We start from the raw sequence: 16,013 nt of genomic DNA, 5'->3' as shown, positions 1-16,013 counted from the left end.
TCTTACTTCTCATCCTTCTTTCTTCATTTTTCTTTCTACAGTACCTTACATCGCTGCACGCAATACCCCCTCATAAACAAAATTTTTTGAAGATCTACAAAAGCCTACAAAAGTTCTAGGAGCATACAACAAATTCAAAATCAACACACAGCTAATTGGGCACATCATCAAATTCAAACGTATTACGAATAACAAAATATATACGAATAATATATATTTACGAATAACAAAATATCAAACGTTAATAATCATCATTAATTAATCACTGACATGATTAATCATAACAGCAAATTGGAAACAACTGGGGCTTCTACTGGGACCTCCAACTTAGATTACCGATTCTTTTTTCCCCTCCTACTCCTCCGAGACTCTTCTCTGACTAAATGCCAGGACCTATGGTCTTCACGGCTACATTTGTGTGCAAGCTTTCTCTTGTAGGGTGTCAGAGTTATTCCTTTCCACCAGCAGCTACAGCTACGCCAATTTCTTCCATGACTTTTTTCACTTCTCATCTGTCTCCGTCGTCGTCTCCGTTCTCTGCCGTCTCTACTTCTCAAGTCGCTCTCACCTCCTCTCCTCTTTTCACTACACAGTCTACTCCTTCGATACTTTTTATCCACACTGTACAAGCATCAAAGTCACCATACAACAACATCTTTGCATCTTTGCAACACACAATAAGCCCACCAGGGACCGTAGTCTCGTGGTGCAACTTCACGGTACTACCAGGCATTACTCTTCCCGGCCAAACACTACCCCCTTTCGAGCCCCCAAACAAGCTTAATTGGAGAATATACTAATCCAACCTCCGGGCCTATACTGCCTCCAACATAACTCCCGCTTGTCCGCTCCTGACTCCATGGAGCCTCCGTGCCACATCCATATAAGACTAATGAAACAAAAAATGCCACTTCCTTGGCAATAATAAGAGGCGCCATCTGTCCGCTTCCAGCTCAAAAACATACTCTTTCCAGGGTGTGACACAACCAAGCCTACTTTCCACTGTCAGGTACAGCATTGCTATCACAACTCCTCTCGCCGGCCCCTCAATGATAGAAATTGGCCACAGCGAGCTGGCGGCTGCCTCTTTCCAGGACGCAGCACATACATCCCCGCACACGGAGCCAAACTCCCTCACGTGGCCATCATAAAGCAACAAACACCGGCTTCAACTTGAGCCTGGCCAACGTGCCGCTGGGCCAGCCCTACTGGTCACAGCAACTTCTGCTTGCAATCACTTATCATTCTCGATACCCTGTCGCTTCGAGGTAGCCGATATCCATCATCATACACTACACTTTTCGGGTCCAGCACCTGACAATCAGCAACAGCAACTCGGCCAAACAAAGCCCCCAGCAACACTGAGGGTATTTCCCTCAGTGTTGCACAGGCAGCCTCAGTGCTGTCTCCCGACGCTGAGTCATAACACTTGCGCCAACTGCATCACCGTAATCCACACTGGAAGCGAGGATCGGGCAAGCAACTTTTTAACTATTCCCAGGCTAAGAGGAATAACACTAGCCATAACACAGGGGAGAGGGGCCACAGACAAGAGCTCATTAGGCTTGCCAGCATGACACGCGGTTACGCCCCAAAAACGTGGCCACTTCCGCCCATCAAAACCATGCCAAACGCTCTCGAGTCATTCTGACTCCAAAACGACCAAGCACCAGGTCGCTGCATGCTACTAGCACTCGTGCCTCTTCAGTTACGGATGTCACATCAAAATGGAGATCCAAATCTCTGTTCTCTCTCCGCCGGCTATTCACAATAGTGTTATTCCCTGCTAACACTGCCCGACCCTCAACTTTCTTGCGTTCCACTCCCACCTTGGCAGGTAGTGGGCGCAGCACATACACGAGGAACAGAACCTTCCTTAAATTTACTGAAAGCTGTAGCAGCAGCTGCCAGAACAGTTGGCTCACTACGTGAGCAAATACCTACTGTGTCTGGCCCGGCAGGGGAGTAGCCTGCTCCCCGCCTCCGGTACACTCCGCAGGGGAGGAAACTCCCACCTCCCCAGCAGGATCAGAAGTCTCCTCGCCCTCGGCAGTTTTCCCTGACACATCAGACACAGCTGACTGGAGCCCGGACTCAGTACCGGCGCCTACAGACCCAACTCCAAGTGACAACTCCGCTTGAGCGCCACCTCCAGAAAGAGGCTCTGCAAGTTAAGGCAAGCCATCAAACAAAAAATTCAAATCCAACACTCCAGCCTTACCCTCGATAGCACTCTCACAAAAGTCAGGTGCTTCTTGGGGTGGCTTTGCGATGTTGCATTTACCCCCAGCACATTGACTCAAAGACGAGTCCGACTCTGACTCGTCGAAACCCAGGCCAACAGCGAGACAGGCCTCTGGGCACTCTGCCTCCACTGCAGCATCAACACTAACACTGCGCTCCTCTTGTGGTGGGCCTGCCCTATTGCAGTCGACCCCAGGAGTCAGATCCCGCGGGCACCCGACGCCGGGTCGCTCGCCTCGCCTTAGGGCGAGTAACAACAATAACAGAGTCAGCACTCTCAGCAGCCTCCACATCCGCGTCAGCGTACGCAGATTGGGACTGCACCCAACCTCTCCCACCTGCCAAGTCATTCCCTAAAAGAAAATTGGTCCTAGATACTGGCAGGTCCTCCGCTAGTACCACCCGCGCCCCTGCGGTCACTAGCGGTCATACAAGCCACATCTCTGCCGTAGCGAAGCTTTCCACGGCGCCGATTCCCCAGCACCATACAGGCTGACCGCGGGCAATTCGCCTCCCGGTCACATTCTAGTACAGCGACTGCTGTGCGGCTGTCAATAACTGGGTATTCAACCCCATTAATCTCAACAGTGTTCCGACACAAGAAAGGGCGGCAATAGTCCAATTCAGACCTCACAAGGGACGGTGAGGTATCAACAGACGAGAGGGCGACCACTCCGACCTTTCCACCCTCATGAAAAAATACAGCCTGGATTTCATCACTCTGCTGGTCTCGGCCCTGTGACACAATCAAAGCCATCGACTTCTGGGGGATCTTGTAAGCTGTGGCAGGCACTAATTTGGGGCAATTGCACTTAAAATGTCGAGTATGGTACATGGGGTGCATACTAGAACGGTGAGTTATATTCCATGCCCCCAAAGTGCCTACGTCGTGAGCTGGGTGGAGACTTATTTCCCACTGGGCTTACTCTCCCTGACTTATTGGCTAAGCCACTACTGTACCGTGTGCCTCCAGACAAACCACCGTGGCACAGGTCGATGCGCCATCACGTGTTCATGTGCCCAAGCAGCTGCCTCCTTTAGGCCTTTAAACGTTTTCTTATGGAGTAGCAGCACCAACTCGTTCTCGGCCACATGGACAAATTGCTCCATTACCATGAAGTCCTTTAACTCACGGTAGAAGGTCACCTGCTCGCTAGCAATCCCCTTCTTGAACGTCTCCTCGAGATAGCGAGCACACTCTAGACAGAAGTCACTGGGCCTTTTCTTACCTCCATGGAGCTGCAACCTATACGCCTCCAGTCGCAGCTCATAAGCCCTCAGGATGTCAACCTTAAACTCCTCATAATCCTCCAGATCCTATCATGTTTCCAATGCCATGCTCTTCAGCATATTACCTTCAAGGGCCAACCCATCGCTCTTGAGGCCAATCAATCGGCTGCCTTTTTCACAAACCTCCTGTACCATTCGATTCCCTTTTTCTCATTAAACTCGGGTATCAACTTCAAATTCCTCACCATTTAGCTCTCTACCGTGTCTTCCTTCAGTACTTCTCCCCTCAAGCTAATATATATATATATATATATATATATATATATATATATATATATATATATATATATATATATATATATATATATATATATATATATATATATATATATATATATATATATATATATGTGTGTGTGTGTGTGTGTATTAGATGTGGATCCGCTGCCATCCTCTTATACTATATGGATTTCACTGCCACTTGTTCACTGACTGATAGACTTACTGGGTGGTTGGAGATGATGTTAGCACCCCAGGACTGATTAACCTCTCTAAGAACTGACTGATGACTGACTCCAAACTGGACTGGAACTGACTTGATTCTGGACTGAACTGAACTCGACTGGACTTGGCTACCAATCTGGCCTAATGACAAAGGTCGTTATAGTCATCCCTCTTCCGAGCATTAATCCCTAAGGACTGGCTGAGGAATGTGAGGAAGTTGTGGAAATCTCTAGAGAGGAGAGAGGGATGAAGGAAGGTTCTAGAAAGAGCTGGCAAGCACGTGGAACACTAGACAATTGAATATATATATATATATATATATATATATATATATATATATATATATATATATATATATATATATATATATATATATATATATATATAATGATCATAACGACTGATACAGTGCCTTCACCCCGAAAAAAAATTGCGTCCTCGCATTGAATATAAAAATATTAAGCAATAGAATATGAAATTAATAACAATAGCATATACATGACATGATATGAGAGAAAGTACGGAGGCGATAATCTTAATAATTATATAAATATAAATATATATATATATATATATATATATATATATATATATATATATATATATATATATATATATATATATATATATATATATATATATATATATATATATATATATATATATATATATATATATATTTATTTATTTTTTTTTTTTTTGTAGGAGGGACACTGGCCAAGGGCAAAAAAAAAAAAACAATAAAAAAAATAGAAAAAGACCACTAAGATGCCAGTCCCAGAGAAGAGTCCAAAGCGGTAATCAAAAATTGAAAGATAAGTGTCTTGAAACCTCCCTCTTAAAGGAATTCAAGTCATAGGAAGGTGGAAATACAGAAGCAGGCAGAGAGTTCCAGAGTTTACCAGAAAAGGGAATGAATGACTGAGAATACTGGTTAACTCTTGCATTAGAGAGGTGGACAGAATAGGAGTGAGAAAAAAAAAGGAGAGTCGTGCAGCGAGACCACAGTACAAGGGGAGGCATGCAGTTAGCAAGATCAGAAGAGCAGTTAGCATGAAAATAGCGGTAGAAGACAACAAGAGATGCAACATTGCGCCGATGAGAGAGAGGCTGAAGACAGTCAGCTAGAGGAGAGGAGCTGATGAGGCGAAAAGCTTTTGATTCATCCTGTCTAGAAGAGCGGTATGAATGGAATCTTCCCCCCTGACATGTGAAGTATAATCCATACATGGACGGATAAGGCCCTTGTACAGAATTAGCAGTTGGGGTGGTGCGAAAAACTGGCGGAAACGTCTCAGAACACCTAACATCATAGAAGCTGTTTTTGTTAGAGATGAGATGTAAAGTTTCCAGATCAGATTATAAGTAAAGGACAGACCGAGGATGTTCAGTGTAGAAGAGTGGGACAGTTGAGTGTCATTGAAGAAGACGGGATAGTTGTCTGGAAGGTTGTGTCGAGTTGATAGATGAAGGAATTGAGTGGATAGGGCAAGAAGTTTAGTTTAGAAGATCATTGATTAATAATAAGAAGAGAGTGGGTGATAGGACAGAGCCTAGAGGAACACCACTGTTAGTAGATTTAGGTCTTAGGAGAAGAACAGTGACCGTCTACCACAGCAGCAATAGAACGGTCAGAAAGGAAACTTGATATTAAGTTACAGAGGGAAGGATAGAAGCCTTAAGAGGGTAGTTTGAAGTCAAAGCTTTGTGCCAGACTCTATCAAAAGCTTTTGATATATCCAAGGCAACAGCAAAAGTTTATCCAAAATTTCTAAAAGAGGATGACCAAGAGTCAGTAAAGGAAGCCAGAAGATCACCAGTAGAGCGGCCTTGATGGAACCCATACTGCCGATCAGATAGAAGGTTCTGAAGTAATAGATGTTTAAGAATCTTCCTGTTGAAGATAGATTAAAAAAGCATTTGATAGGCAAGAAATTAAAGCAATAGGACGGTAGTTTGAGGGATTAGAACGGTCACCCTTTTTAGGAAAAGGCTGAATGTAGGCAAACTTCCCAGCAAGAAGGAAAGGTAGATGTTGAAAGACAGAGCTGAAAGAGTTTGACTAGGCAAGGTGCAAAAACGGAGGCACAGTTTCGGAGAACAATAGCAGTGGTGCCATCAGATTAAAATAAAGGAGGGAAGGAAGAAGAAGCAAAGTTATAGGAGATATTATCGGCTAGATGCCAGAAGTCACGAGGGGAGTTAGATCTTGAAACATTTTGACACTTTCTACTAATCAAGGAGTTTTTGGCTAGTTGGAGAACAGATTTTGCATGGTTCCGGGCAGAAATATAAAGTGCACGAGATTCTTGTGATGGAAGGCTTAAGTACTTTTTTGTGGGCCACCTCTCTATCATGTATAGCACGAGAACAAGCTGTGTAAAACCAAGGTTTTGAAGGTTTGGGTCGAAAAAAGAAAGAGTGAGGAATGTACGCCTCCATGCCAGATACTATCACCTCTGTTATGCGCTCAGCACACAAAGACGAGTGTCTGACACGGAAGCAACAGTCATTCCAAGGAAAATCAGCAAAATACCTCTTCAGGTCCCTCCAAGTATAGGGGTGTAAGAGAAGTATATATAGGGCGTAAGAGGAGTAAATACAAGAGATTAAGGGCAGGTGAAGAAGTTTTAAGGTCACAATATAATGAATTAGTTAGAACAGTCAGGAAGTTAATGAGGAAAGCTAAGGGCAATTATGAATTAAAGGTAGCCAGCCAGGTGAAAACGAACCCCTAGGGATTTTATCAGGTATACAGGACGAAGAATAAGGATACTATAGGTCCATTAAATGCAAAGAGATTATTAGTGAGCCGTTAGTTTCTGTCTTTAGGAAATCATGGAGTCGGGTGACGTACCAGTAATGTGGAGGCAGGCTAATGTAGTACCAATCTTTAAGAAAGGAGGTAAAACTTTAGCGTCTAAATATAGACCTGTCAGCTTAACTTCAGTTGTAGGCTAAATATTAGAGTCAATAATGGCGAGGAACATTTAGACAAACATAACTTGATAAATTAGTCACAGCATGGCTTCACGAAAATGATGTAACGCCTAGATCACAGCGAGACTTTCACGTTTCGTGACATCATAATTTTGCTCTGTCTTTCTGAGGAGTCTGCTTGCACATGCTACTACGCGATGTTTACCAAATGAATATTTTTGCATGAGAACATCACCGATTCCGATGCCTGAAGTGTCGGAGTATAAGATGAAATTTTCCTTGAAATTAGGAAAAGCAAGGATTGTCGCTTGACCCAAGTTAGTTTTGAGCTCATGAAAGGCATTTAGTTCTTTCTCAGACCAGATGAATGCAACATTTTTCTTGAGTAGATGTGTAAAAGGCAATCAGACTGAAATTTCTGATAAACTGACGATAAAATCCAGCAAAACCAATAAATTGCCTGATCTGATCGATATTAGTGGGAACAGAGAATTTTTTTCGCAGCATTTATCTTGTCATCTAAAGTGTGAATGCCTCTATGTCGACTTTATGACCAAGAAATTTGACTTGGTGCTTGGGAAACGGGCATTTCCTGAGCTTGATTTTTAAGCCAGTGGCTTGGAAGCGTAACATAACGAGAGACAATGTGTGAAAATGCTCTTGGAGATTCTTGGATGTAATGATGACGTCATCTAGGAAACGAAAGACATTTCTACCGATGGGACCTGAGAGAACAGAGTTCATCAATCTTTGAAACCTCAAAGGCAAGTTACGTAAATCTTGAGCTATGCGTTTGAACATGAATTGGCCAGAGGAGATAATGAAAGCAGTGTATAACCGCGAACTTTCCTAAAGTTCAACCTGAAAAAATCCTGAATGCAATTCTAGGATGGAAAATACCGCACTTGAATCACCCAGAGACTGAAGATCGCCTAATCTCAGCATTGGATAACGATCAGGAATAGTAGATGCATTTAATTTTTTAAAGTCGACAACGACACGCCAGTTGCCTTGTTTCTTTGGAACAAGTAACAAAGGTGCGTTATGAGAAAAAAAAATATGCAGGCTCGATAACATCCTGATGCAACATACATTGTACAGTTTCATCAAGCAGAATTCGCCGGCTGTGTGACAAACTGTAGCTGTAAGAAGGTAAGAAGGGTGACCCAGGCGTCAAGTGCATGATGAAGTCTGTGTGGCTCAGGGTTCGTCAGGGAGTGAGACAACATTCCTGAGAGAATTGAGGCAAGCAAGATGATTCTGGGAAATCAAGATCAGATATGTGATCTTCCGTGATAGGCGCGAAAAAAGACATGTTGTGGCTGTCAGATGCAGATATATTATGAATAGAGGAAGAAGATAAATCATCCAAATTTTCAACTTTCTCAGAGTAAGGCAAGGCTTCTCTGAGTAGCTCACATGTTTTGAGCTTGACAGACGTAGAGGTGATATATTTCAGCCCAATTTTACAGAATCCATTTTCACCGATGGCAGTAAGGATAGATTCCAACTCAACACCTTTACATGGAGACTGTTGAGCATAGCAGAGGATATCACTGCATTAACAGTAGACTTAACCTTAGCGTTTAGTACATATAAATTACAGTTAGTTAGCGTTATCGGATCTACTAACAAAATGTGGTTACTAGAAGTTACTCTGTGGTCAGACTGGAAAGATGTTTGAGAATAAGGCTGTGAGACAGGCGAGCTAGATGATATAACATGAGAATCCCGTATGGATAATGTCTGGTAGCTGGGAGATGGAAGAGGACTGACAGACGTTACCGCACCAGCAAGAGAAGGAAATTTTTCACAGGGTAGAACAGTAGGAATGTAAGTATCCATTTAAACGATTTCATTGATAGCAGGGAGTAAGCTGATATCATACTTGCACATGGTGTTGAACCTAATGAGAAGTTCAGCATTAAAAGATATATTTGATACAATGTAGAAATAATGACATATGTCTTGCCCCTGGGGTGATAAAGACAGTGATAAATCTTACCCGTGAAGTAAGACAATTTTCTCAGATATACCATTGAGATTAATGTCAGGAGCCAATGTAGAGATATGATTCTGAGAAGAGAAAGAGAGTCTTCGAAATATATCCATCTTGATAAGATTAACAGCAGCAACCGTGTCAAAGAAAGACTGTGCATGATATTGCCTGCAGTCTTGCTAGTAATGACCAACCCTTTTGCGGAAGAAACAGAATGCATCACGGTTGAATGAGTGTCTTCCTGAACTATCAAGAACAACCCTACACTCTGTGATAACATGACCAGGCAGCTTGCTACGGGTACAGATGACATTTCTGGACCTTTCGATCTAGCATAATGATATACGAGTATGTGTGAAGAATTAGTACGGCTAGTGTAAAAACGTCCACGAGAAGGTGAAGAACGAGATAGTGAGTGAGGAGCTGAGATGGAAGAGTCAGGCGAGTGAGCGTCAAGTACCTGAACAGGCCCAGAGCAGGGAAGAGGACGCTTATAAGATATTACTTTGCAGACATCATATATGTGATCTGGTTTGTAGAATTCGATGTCACTTGCGACCTGGAAGTTGGAAGCATCAAAGAAGGTGGAGAACAAGAGATAAGATATGAGTCTTTTTAACTCCTCCTTTGACAGTGAGTCACCAGTAAACCAATTTGAACGATCAGTTCCGAGCTCAGAGAGGAAGCAATCTTTTCTGCCTTGTAATGATTAGTGTGTGATCGGATGTGCTGCGTGATAGATTTTGAGAATTTGAGGAGAGAATGGGTGGCTCCAAGCTTTTAATGACTCTGGAAATTATTTCTGAGCTGAGTGGCGAGATCATCAAAGGCAGTGAGAGAAGCGAATTTGTTTGATTTTACCAAAAGACCAGCCAGACTCAAGGGCTCATGACATATGCAAGATTTTGAAATTTATATTTTCTCCATATTAAACGTGGCGGAACGTCTGGTGAATTACTCCTCTATTCTTTGAATAAACTGATGAACTGTTTCTGTGCCAGCTACAGAAAGGTTAGGGAGTTGATGAAACTCATGGATGAATATGGTGTGAGGCGTTGTTGCGTTATTAACAGATATTGTGGCAGGTACTGATGAAGGTAGCAGAGCAGATTGAGACCTCGTTTTCATAAGAAGACGTGTGAATCGCAAGGAGAATGAATGAATAACATGCACAGAATGTTAAACACACAGAATAACATACAACAAAGATAAATCAGCGAAATACACCATAACACACAATATGATAAAACACAAACAACAGTAAATAATAATGAAGGACAGAAGAGAACAATATAGACACACACAAACAGACAGACAGACAGATAGACAGATAGACAAAATTTTACACTAGAAAAAGGAAGACTGGAGAAGACAAGAAATAATTAAAATTGGAATGAATACTTAAATTTTGGTGATGAAGTGACGACCCGATGACTGGGAAGACCACAGTTGGGAGGACCCATGGTGGAGACAGAGGGAGATGACATTGGGGCAGGAACTGGCAGGGAGAGGGCTGTGGTGGGTAGGTGGTGGCTGACGGGCTCGGCGATCCAGTGTGTACCGCGGCCCGGGAAAATGACCAGATTAGTCAGCGGTAAGAGCAGTTCGGGGGCGGCCGTCCGAGAAGATGACCAAGCGGCGGTCCGTGTGTATATATATATATATATATATATATATATATATATATATATATATATATATATATATATATATATATATATATATATATATATATATATATATATATATATATAGACTCCTATGCTGATCATACCATCCTGCACTTTTCCACGTCTTTTCGCAGACGTCCAAACCTTCAGGAAGTAAACAGTTCACTCAGGCACATAATGCCTGACTTCTGATCTCTCTAAAATTTTTCATTGGGGCAGAGCAAACTTGGTATTGTTCAATGCCTCAAAAACTCAATTTTTCCATCTATCAACTCGACACAGCCTTCCAGACGACTATCCCCTCTTTTTCAGTGACACTCAATTGTTCCCCTCTTCTACACTGAACATCCTCGATCTGTCCTTTACTTAAAATCTAAACTGGAAACTTCACATCTCATCTCTAGCAAATACAGCTTCTATGAAGTTAGGTGTTCTGAGACATCTCTGCCAGTTTTTCTCTTTTTCTCGCCGCCCCCCCCAGCTGCTAACTCTGTATAAGGGCTTTATCCATCTATGTATTGAGTATGCTTCACATGTCCGGAGGGTTACACTCATACCGCTCTTTTAGATACGGTGGAATCAAAAGCTCTTCGTCTCATCAACTCTCCTACTGACTGTCTTCAGCCTCTTTCTCATCGCCGCAATGTTGCATTTCTAGCTATCTTGTACCGTTATTTTCATGTTTACTGCTCTTCTGATCTTGCTAACTGCATGCCTCCCCTCCTCCCACGGCTTCGCTGCACAAGTCTTTCTTCTTTCTTGCATCCTAATTCTGTCCACCTCTGTAATGTAAGAGTTAACTAGTATTCTCAATCATTCATCCCTTTCTCTGGAACTCCCTGCCTGCTTCTGTGTTTCCACCATCTTATGACTTCAACTCCTTCAAGAGGGAGGTTTCAAGACACTTATCCTTCAATTTTTGACTAGTGGTTCCTACTCGTATTTAAGACCCTATTCAGGGACGGGCATCTCAGTGGGCTCTTTTTTTCTTATTAGATTTTTTTTTGCCCTTGGCCGATGTTCCTCCTACATAAAAAAAAAGAATAATAATAATAATAATAATAATAATAATAATATATATATATATATATATATATATATATATATATATATATATATATATATATATATATATATATATATATATATATATATATATATATATATATATATATATATATATATATATATATATTTTTTTTTTTTTTTTTTTTATTTATTTATTTTTTTTTTTTTTTTTCATCCAACCACGGTTTGAGAGCTATAGATGGGAAACATTTTTTTTGTTATTTTTTTTTGTTTTAGTATCCTATATCTCTTAATTTATATTTCATAAAGTAATTTATAACAAAAAATTGCCGTAAGCATTGTTTTCTGGTATTAGCAGCCCATGGGGAGCTAAAATGATTTTTTTCGGGCTAACGGAAAATTGTCTATATATGGTTTACAAAGTGTTGTTTTTTTTCCAAAGGGATATAAAATTAATGAAGTACTTTTTGACAAGTTCTTTTTTTTTCATTTCATAAACTTTATAACATTGTTTTGTGTTAATGTATTTTAAAATAGTGAGGAAGAGAACTATATTTATTGCTTTCGGCAATGTTATTCACATCTGCAGTGTTTTTTTTTTTTTTCTGGCAAGAACAAAATAAAAGATCAAGAGACCCTCCATTTTATGTTATTTTTATAATAGTGCTGGAGCTGTGCTCTCTGTAACTACAAGCTAGCCAGAGTTAGGGGTGCTGAGGTCAGAATTGGTTAAGAAAAGCTAAGGCTTAAGAATTAACAAGGTTGCTCCTCTTTGTACTTTCTTTGTTCTCATAATGTTTTTTGTTTTTCCTTCAAGGAAGCAACCGTGAAAGATGATTTTCTATATATTTTGAGGCATTATTTTTTCTCTTTTGTTTTTTGGTAAGATTGGGGGTGTATACATGTGCGCGTGAGGGCGCACGTGTGTGTTTATGTGTGTGTGTGTGTGTGTGTGTGTGTGTGTGTGTGTGTATATATATATATATATATATATATATATATATATATATATATATATATATATATATATATATATATATATATATATATATATATATATATATATATATATATATATATATATATATATATATATATATATATATATATATATATATATATATATATATATATATATATATATATATATGAAATATCGTACAACTAGTACAGTGAAAGCGCACGAAGTTGCAAGTCTGTCATTCTGCTTTCTTCCAGTTCTAATTTTCAGTTTTTAGACTTAATTGCTCCTGCGAGCTAGGGAAGAGTTGAATTAGCCAACAGGTCTTTCTGCTTACACAGCCATAGCCTATAGTGACTTGGGCCTCACTTGTGTGTAAAATGTCATTGGCTCCCCATCATTCATGTGATTATAGTGAATACTTATTATATTCGCACTTTCCCTGCACTTTGTTATTCATTAGCAAACTTGATCTTTAAATGATGCAACCCTTTTCTTCGCGTTCACACTGATACAGAAATGATATAGTCTTGTGTTTTTACGCCTAAGGTCACTGGAACTGATATGTGGGTGACTCAATACGGACGGTTGAGTGGCGCATCGGTAGTGCTAGAGGCAGTGGGTACTCTGCTGGGTCAGGGACTTTATGGTCGTCTCTCAACCAGACACTCTAACCATATCCTTATCGCATGTTGGCTGATTTTCGGAGTGGTGGTAGGAACAGCCTATAGAAGCAGCCTCATTGCTTCCCTCACTGTCCCGAAGTACCCACCGAGACCGGAGACAGTGCAGGAACTGGTGAAAATTATCGAAAGGTGAGTAAATCAATGAACATGTGCGGTATTCTTTGAATAATTATACATATATGTAAAAATATGATAATAATTAGATATGTAAATATAAGATTATACTGTAATATAATAATGATTAAGAGGCAGTGAGTGAGCGAGTAACTGTGTAATAACAAACTTAGAGAGTATTTCTAAAAGAATAAATGAGTTAATTAATTAATTTTCACTTATCGAGTAGGCTGGCTAAATATAGAGATCAATCCGACCCAAAAGTTTACCAACTTTTTTTCTCTTGAGGTATTTTGTATTCTCCTACTAGAATAAATCGCAGAAGGAAGAAAACACAGAAAAATGTGAAAATGTTGAGTTAGTAAGGCGGATATAATTACGGAAAAAATAAAAGAAAATTCCTTCTTTGCCGCCAGGCTTTATATTCCACGTTGGGTACATCTTAAGCGACAATTTTAAAGTAGGCAATTTTAAAATAGTCCGCCACTTCGATAATTATCAGCACCGTAAGGGTGTTCTCGTTAACCTCAGTGATTCTGAATGGTTGAAAATATATAGACTAAATCGTGTTGGAATTTTTTTTTTCTTATGTAGGAGGGGCAACTGCCAATGGAAACATAATTATAATACAAAAAAAAAAAAAATTCCACTGAGATGTCGGTCCCCGAACAGAGTCGAAAGCGGTAGTCAAAAATTACCGGACAAGTGTCTTGAAACCTCCCTCTTAAAGGAGTTCAAGTCATAGGAAGGTGGAAATACAGAAGCAGGCAGGGAGTTTCAGAGTTTACCAGAGAAAGGGATGAATGACTGAGAATACTCGATGACTCTTACATTAGAGAGGTGGACAAAATAGGGATGAGAAAAAGAAGAATGTCTCTGTAGCGAGGCCCCTGTAGGAGGGGAGGAATGCAGTTGACATGAACATAGCGGTAGAAGATAGCAAGAGATGCAACATCGCGGCGATGAGAAAGAGGCTGCAGACAGTCAGTTAGAGGAAAGGAATTGATATGACGAGAAGCTTTTGATTCCATCCTGTCTAAAAGAGTGGTATGAGTAGAATTCCCCATACATGTAAACCATACTCCATTCATGGACAGAGTTAGTAGCTGGGGGGACTGATAAAAATTGGCGGAGACGACTTAGAACACCTAACTTTATAGAAGCTGTTTCAGCTGGAGCTGAAATGTGAAGTTTCCAGTTTAGATTATACAATGTAAAAGAATTTAACTTGTTTTCTTGTCCTTGGCCCCAAACCATAATTTTCCAATCATTTCCATCTAAACAAAATAGGAAAAAAAGTTATTTTGATCCTAAAACTTTGCTTTTGTGGTTAGAACAATGAATTTACATTTTTGCATTATTTCATTATAGCAAGGTTTTCATGTCATGCAAAATCTTACTTATCTAATTGCTTTTGAAATGTTGCAAATAAGTTAAAACACTGAAAGAAAGAGTAGAAAGTGTTGTCAAGATTTTTTTAAATTTTAATAAAATCATTCTTGAACTGACCAGATCTAGCAAGAAATTTCTCATATTTAGAAGAATTTGCTTATATTTCATTAATGTTCTATCAGACACTTTTATAAGTTTCTATAACATTTTAGAACATTCTATTCAATGTAAACATTTCAAGAATATTTTAGAACTTTCTTGAATTCAGTAGAAATATATAAAAGTATCAAGAATTTTCTAGAATTTACAAAGATTTTCTAGAATGGTTCAGAATACTATAAGGTAGGCTCAAGAATATTCTAGAAAGATTGAGAACATTCTGGAACACATTCTAGAAAGACTAAGAATAATCTAAAAAACTGCTTGACAATATAAAAGTAGGGCTTGCACACCACCAGACAGTTCTGTTTTGGCTGCCTAAGAAGACACATCACAAGAAGTGAAATGGCATGAAGAGGCTGCATTCATTCTCCAGATGCATTCTGCTACATATGTGGTCAGTTCATCAAGACAAGAGAAGGCAAAGAAGTTCTCTGTGACAGCATCTGGAAAAATGGCGAAATTGTGCTATTTGGCAAAAAAAAAAAAAAAAAATCATTCTAAAAACCACGAAAGCAAAGTTTGACAGGAATAATAGACATTTTCTATTGTTTTGCAACACAAAAAGAGTTAGAAATGAAATTTCAGAGAGAAGGATAGAAGCCGTAGGACGGTAGTTTGGAAATCAAAGATTTGTGCCAGACTCTATCAAAAGCTTTTGATATATCTAAGGTAAGAGCAAAAACTTCACCAAAATCTCAAAAAAAATTGGATGATCAAGACTCAGTAAGGAAAGGCAGAAGATCACCAGTAGAGCGGCCTTGACGGAAGCCATACTGGCGATTAGATAAATGGTTGTAAAGTGATAGATGTTTAAGAACCTTCCTGTTGAGAATAGATTAAAAACTTTAGATAGGCAGGAAATTAAAACAATAGAACGATAATTTAAGCGATTAGAACGGTCACCCTTTTCAGAGACAGGCTGAATGTAAGCAAAACTTCCATCTAGAAAGAAAGGTAAATGTTGATAGACAGAGTTGAAGAAGTTTGAGAAGGCAAGGTGCAAACATGGAGGCACAGTTTCCGAGAACAATAGGAGGGACACCCATCAGGTCCATAAGCTTTTTGAAGGTTTAGGCCAGCGA

This window comes from Scylla paramamosain, chromosome 26, assembly GCF_035594125.1.
Source record: "Scylla paramamosain isolate STU-SP2022 chromosome 26, ASM3559412v1, whole genome shotgun sequence".
In the NCBI taxonomy this organism is placed as follows: Eukaryota; Metazoa; Arthropoda; class Malacostraca; order Decapoda; family Portunidae; genus Scylla; species Scylla paramamosain.
This window is presented reverse-complemented; position numbering follows the sequence as displayed.